This window comes from Trichechus manatus, unplaced genomic scaffold (assembly GCF_000243295.1).
Source record: "Trichechus manatus latirostris isolate Lorelei unplaced genomic scaffold, TriManLat1.0 scaffold00030, whole genome shotgun sequence".
Classification (NCBI taxonomy): domain Eukaryota; kingdom Metazoa; phylum Chordata; class Mammalia; order Sirenia; family Trichechidae; genus Trichechus; species Trichechus manatus.
Window position 1 is genome coordinate 18,414,850 of NW_004443966.1, and position 6,251 is coordinate 18,421,100.

A 6,251-nucleotide genomic window follows, 5' to 3' on the forward strand; every position below is an offset into this window, starting at 1 on the left:
TAATCTTTATGAGGTTCCACGAGTTTATTTTGTCTCTTGCTGTTTGTGCTTTTGCTATTGTATTAGATAATCCATTGTTGAAAGCTAGGCCTGACAGCGTTGCCCCTGCTTCGTCTTCTAAGAATTTTATGGTTTTAGTTTGTACATTTAGGTCCTTAAATCCATTTTGAATTTGTTTTTGTGTGTAGTGTGAGACATGGATCATATTTCATTTTTTTGCATGTAGAATCCAATTTTCCCAGCACCATTTATTGATGACATTCTTCTTTCCCCATCGAATGTACTTAGCACCCTGGTCAAATCAGTTGACCATAGATGTGTGGGTTTATTTCTGGACTCTCAATTCTATTCCTTGGTTTATGTGTCTAGTGTTATATCAGTACCAGGATGTTTTGATTACTGTAGCTGTATAGTATGTTTTAAAATCAGGAGTGTGAGTCCTCCTACTTTGTTCTGTTCTTTCAACATTGCTTTCACTATTCAGGGCCTCTTGCCATTCCATAATAAAGTTGAGGATCAATTTTTCTATTTCTGTAAAGAAAGCTGTTGGAATTTTGATCGGGATTGCATTGAATCTATAAATCGCTTTGGGTTGTATTGACATCTTAACAATATTAAGTCTTCCAGTCCATGAACATGGAATATCTTTCCATTTATTTAAGTCTTCTCTAATTTCTTTCAGCAGTGTTTTATAGTTTTCATTGTGTAAGTCCTTTACGTCCCTGTTTAAATTTATTCCTAGGTATTTTATTCTCTTAGATGCTATTGTAAATGGAATTGTTTATCTAATTTCCCTTTCAGATTTCTCATTGCTGGTGTATAGAAACCCAGCTGATTTTTGTTTGTTGACCTTGTACCCTGCAACTTTGATAAATTCCTCTTTTAGCTCTAGAAGTTTTCTTGTGAACTCTTTGGGATTTTCTGTACATATAGGATCATATCATCTACAAACAGAAATAATTTTACTTCTTCTTTTCCAATCTGGGTACCTTTTATTTATTTTTCTTGTCTTATTGCTCTGGTTAGAACTTCTAATACAATATTGACGAGAAGTGGTGAAAGCAGGCACCTTTGCTTGTTTCAGATTTCAAGGAGAAAGCTCTCAGTTTTTTTCCATGAAGTATAATGTTTCCATTTTTCCATTAAGTGTAATGTTTTTTATTTTAGTTATTTGCATCTTTTCTCTTTTTTTCTTTGTCATTCTAGCTGGAGGGCTATCAATTTTATTGATCTATTCAAAGAACAAACTTCTGGTTTTATTGATTCTCTCTATTGTCTTTCTGTTTTCAATTTTGTTTATTTCTGCTCTGATCTTTGATTTCTTTCTTCTGGTAGGTTTAGGCTTGGTTTGCTCTTCTCTTTCTGGTTCCTGGAGTTGTTGAGTTAGGCTGTTGATTTGAGATTTTTTTTTTTCACGTAGGCATTTATTGCTATAGGTTTCCCTCTGAGTACTGCCTTTGCTGCATCCCATAAGTTTTGGTATATTGTGATTTCATTTGATTCTAAGAAATTTATGATTTCTTCCTTAACCCGCTGGTAGTTTAACAGTGTGCTGTTTAATTTCCATATGTTTGTGTGTTCTCCAGGGTTTTCTTCTTTTCTTGATTTTTAGCTTCATTCCATTGTGATCCAAGAAAATATTTTGTATGATTTCAATCTTTTTAAATTTATAAAGACTTGCTTTGTGACCTAACTCCAATTCTATCTTGGAGAATGATTCATATGCACTGGAGTAGAATGCATATTGTATTGTTATGGGGTGGAGTGTTCTATATACATCTGTTAAGTCTAGTTGGTTTATAGTGTCATTCAGGTCCTCTGTTTTCTTGCTGATCTTCTTTCTAGATGTTCTGTCCAATATTGAAAGTGGTGTATTGAAGATTCCAACTATTATTGTAGTCCTATCTATTTCTCCCTTCAATTCTACCAATGTTTGCTTTATATATTTAGATGCCTCAAAGTTGGGCACATATACATTTATGATTGTTAAATCTTCTTGATTAATTGACCCTTTTATCACTATATAACGTCCATCTTTATCTCTTCTGACAGACTTTGTCTTAAAGTCTACTTTGTCTGATATTAGGATTGCCGCCCTTGCTTTCTTTTGGTTACTATTTACATGGAATATTTTTCCCATCCTTTCACTTTCAACCTATTTGAGTCCTTGGGTTTAAGGTGTGTCTCTTGTAAACAATGTATAGTTGGATCATGTTTTTTATAGTTTATTCTGCCATTCTTTGCCTTTTTATTGGAGAATTTAGTCCATTTATATTCACAGTAATTACTGATAAAAAGTGACTTACTTCTGCCATTTTGTTATTTGTTTTTTGTGTGTCTTAAGCCTTCCTTGTCTTTGTCTTTTACTACTGCTTGCTTTTGTGTTTTGTTGGTTTATTGTAGTGAGCCTTTTTGGTTCCCTTCTCCTTTCCTTTTGTGTATTTTTTTTTCTTTCCTTCTTTTTTTTTTTTATTGTTGTAGTTTAAGTGAAAGTTTACAATTCAAGTTAGTCTCTCATACAAAGTTTTATACATACATTGTTATGTGACTGTAATTGCTCTCCCTATACTGTGACAGCACACTCCTCCTTTCCATCCCTGATTTCCCGTGTCCAGTCACCCAGGTCCTAACCCTCTTTGCTCTCTCATCTCACCTCCAGACAGAAGCTGCCCTTTTAGTCTCATGTATCTGTCTGAACTAAGAAGCACACTCTTCACGAGTGTCATTTTATGTCCCACAGTCCAGTCCAATCTGTCTGAAGAGTTGGCCTCAGGAATGGTTTTAGTTCTGGATTGACAGAGAGTCCGAGAGCCATGCTTTCTGGGGTTCCTCCAGTCTCAGTCAGACCATTAAGTCTGGTCTTTTTACTAGAATTTGAGTTATGCACCCCACTTTTCTCATGCTCCGTTAGGGACTCTCTGTTGTTTTCCTGTCAGGGCTGTGTATGTTTTTTTAAATATATTTTCTTAGTGGTTACCATGTATCATGCATATAAATTTTAAAAAATTGAACATTTCAAAACATGTCTCTATTCTTTGTATTGCTAGGGTTGTAGGCCAAGAATGGCTGGCTGGAGTAGATGGTTACAACAATCCATCATGAGCCTTGGGGTTATGTAAGGGGGGCTCTAAATCAAAGCAGATTGAAACCAAGAGGGCTTACTCTGCAAAGGTCACCAGTTCTGTGTTTGCAAACAGACAGAGAGAAGCTCCAAGGCCCTGGAGTGGTAGAAAGAGCTAGATAGCAGAGAAAGCAGGCCCAAGGAAAAAGATGGCTTCTGAGACACTCCCTATGGTGGGTATGGTTCAGTCCTTTAAGATGTGAGAAGTCTAAAATTCCACTGTAGCTTGTTTTCTGCTTGGTGCTATCCTATAAACCCTTTGTTGTTCTTAGTTGCGGTTGACTCAGCTCCAATTCATGGCAACCATTGTAGAACAGAAGGAAACCTTGCTTGGTCCTGAGCCATCTTCATGATAGTTGGTATGCTGTCGTCCATTGTTACAGCCACTGTGTACTTTGAGTGCTTTCCAACTTAGGGTGTTCATATTCTAGCACTGTATCAGACTATATTCTGTTGTGATCCCTAAGGTTTTCACTGGCCAGTTTTCAGAAGTGGATTGCCAGGCCTTTCTTCCTAGTCTGTGCTAGTCTGGGAACTCTGCTGAAACCTGTTCACCATGGGTGATCCTGCTGCTATTTGACTATCGTTGGCATAGCTTCAGCATCATAGCAACACGCAAATCACCACAGTACGACAAACCAACAGATGGGGTTAACCTGTACACCTTTAGGAAAAACTTGCTACGTGCAAAAACCTGAAGTTAGTGGAGCTTTAGAGACTAAAAGAGAATGTGAAGTGGTGGCTCATAGGGCAAGTGACAGAAGGAAATCAAGAATTCAAAGGGATCAGGAACTTGAGATGAGGTAACCGGAGAATGTGAAACCCTTTGGGATTCCTTAGAAATCCTCAGAAGGGCAGTAAATTTTCCAAGGTATATGAGATAGAGGCTTAAGCAAATTTAACCGTCCACTGGAGGAGTGGTGATTCCAAAAGACTGGTGATTGCAAGGCTGTGTGAGTTAACAGAAGTAAAAACATGCTAATTGATTTCAAAAAAATCAGAAAACTATACAGAAGTAAAAATTGCTAGTGTAGCAGTTCCATCCATTTGGCGTAATTCATTCACGCATTAAAAAGTAAACTCACGCACTGCCCCCTCCAACTTTCCTCTCTGCAATTGCATCTGATGGTCCAGCTTTTACAGTAATGCAGTCCATGGAGTCAGAAGCCTAGAGATCCATAAACCATCCAGACATCTAATAGTGCTTTAGAAGGGGCCCTCAGCACTGGAAGGTAAGTGGCCAGTAATGGCTGAGCTGGGTACAGAGCGGGAGGTGAGAGGGCTTGGGGCTTCAGGGGAAAGTGAAGTAGCGAGTGTAAGGAGAATTTTTACAGCAGCTATAAAAGCAAGACCCATGAACACACTGCTAGATTCTGAGTTGGTCAGATAAACTGGTAGTTCAATTTGTCGGCCCTGGCTTCAGTTCTGGCAGCTACGATCGCAGAGCCCCAGTGGAAATATTTTGAGAGAGAAAGAGGCACCACCATGTCATTGTGGAGCCAATGCAGGGATAGCTCTCAGAAGGGCCTCCTTGTTACCAGGAGTTACAAGGCAGCAGGCAGTCCTTCTGGTCAATAGGCTCCTGGCAGGTGATTATTACTATTCAGCACCAGCCTTTGGTTCCGTGAAACCAAACAATGGTTTAGGCTTCTGAGTGGGGGCCGCGCTTTGCAGACATGGGAGGGAATGTCTGTATGTGCAATGTGCAAAATGCTATGATTTAGAGTTGCAGATTCTGCAGCCCATTCCCACAGGCACTCCAAATGGAAATGCACACTGTAGTTCCCTAGCATTACCATAACAGAAATACCACAAATGGATGTCTTTAAGGAACAGACATTTATTTTCTCACAGTTCCACAGGCTAAAAGTCCAAATCAGGATCTCGGCCATGAAGCTTCCTTCTGTGAGCCGCTCTCCTGGTTCCCAGTGTCTGCCTGCCATCCTTGGTGTTCCTGGGCGTCTGTCTTTCCCCAGTGCGTGTCTCCGTGTCTATTCTGGTCTTTTTATGACTCCGAAGGGATTGGGTTTAGGAACCATCCTATACTGGCACGACCTCATTACATAACAAAGAAAACCCTGTTTGTAAACAGGATCACATCCACAGGTACCAAACCAAAACCAAACCCATTGCCTTTGAGTCGATTCCGACTGATGGTGACCCTATGTGTTACAAAGTAGAACTGCTCCATAGGGTTTTCTTGGCTGTAATCTTTATGGAAGAAGATCATCAGGCCTTTCTTCCGTGGCACTACTGGGTGGGTTCGAACTGCCAATCTTTTAAGTTAGTAGCTGAGCACAAACCATTTGCAACACCTGGGGACCTTCCACAGGTACCAAAACCAAAACCAAACTCGTTGCTGTCGAGTCGATTCTGACTCATAGCAACCCTATAAGACAGAGTAGAACTGCCCCCATAGGGTTTCCAAGAAGTGGCTGGTGAATTCAAACTGCTGACCTTTTGGTTAGCAGCTCAACTGTTAACCACTGTACAACCAGGTCAGGAATTCAGCACATATTTTAGGGGAACATAATTCGATCTATAACACTCACCCGTCGGTATCTCCCTAAACTCCCTGCTGGCAACCAGTTCCTGGTGACAAATGGAAATTTCCTGCTCCAGAGAGGGCCAAGTACACTTGCTGGCTTCAGTGAAATGCCCAGTTTAGATGCACTGGGAAAGTAAGGCCAGAACTGAATCTCAAGGGGAAAAGCCCTGATTTGTAACATTTGCCGATTTCCGTGGAGTATATACTTCTACCATGGCTGACTTCAAGCTACCAAATGATGTCACTGAACACAGTCTTGGGAAGAGAAGCACAGAAGCACAGCTGCTATAAGAGACAGAAATAACCTCAATAATACCACTGTGCCACCAGGGTCCCTCAAGAACATTGTCATTGTTGTTAGGTGCCGTCGAGTCAGTTCTGACTCATAGCGACCCTATGTACAACAGAACGAAACACTGCCCTGTCCTGTGTCATCCTCACAATCGTTGTTATACTTGAGCCCTTTGTTGCAGCCATTGTGTTAATCTATCTCGTTGAGGGTCTTCCTCTTTTTCACTGACCCTCTACTTTACCAAGCATGATGTCCTTCTCCAGGGACTGATCCCTCCTGACAACATGTCC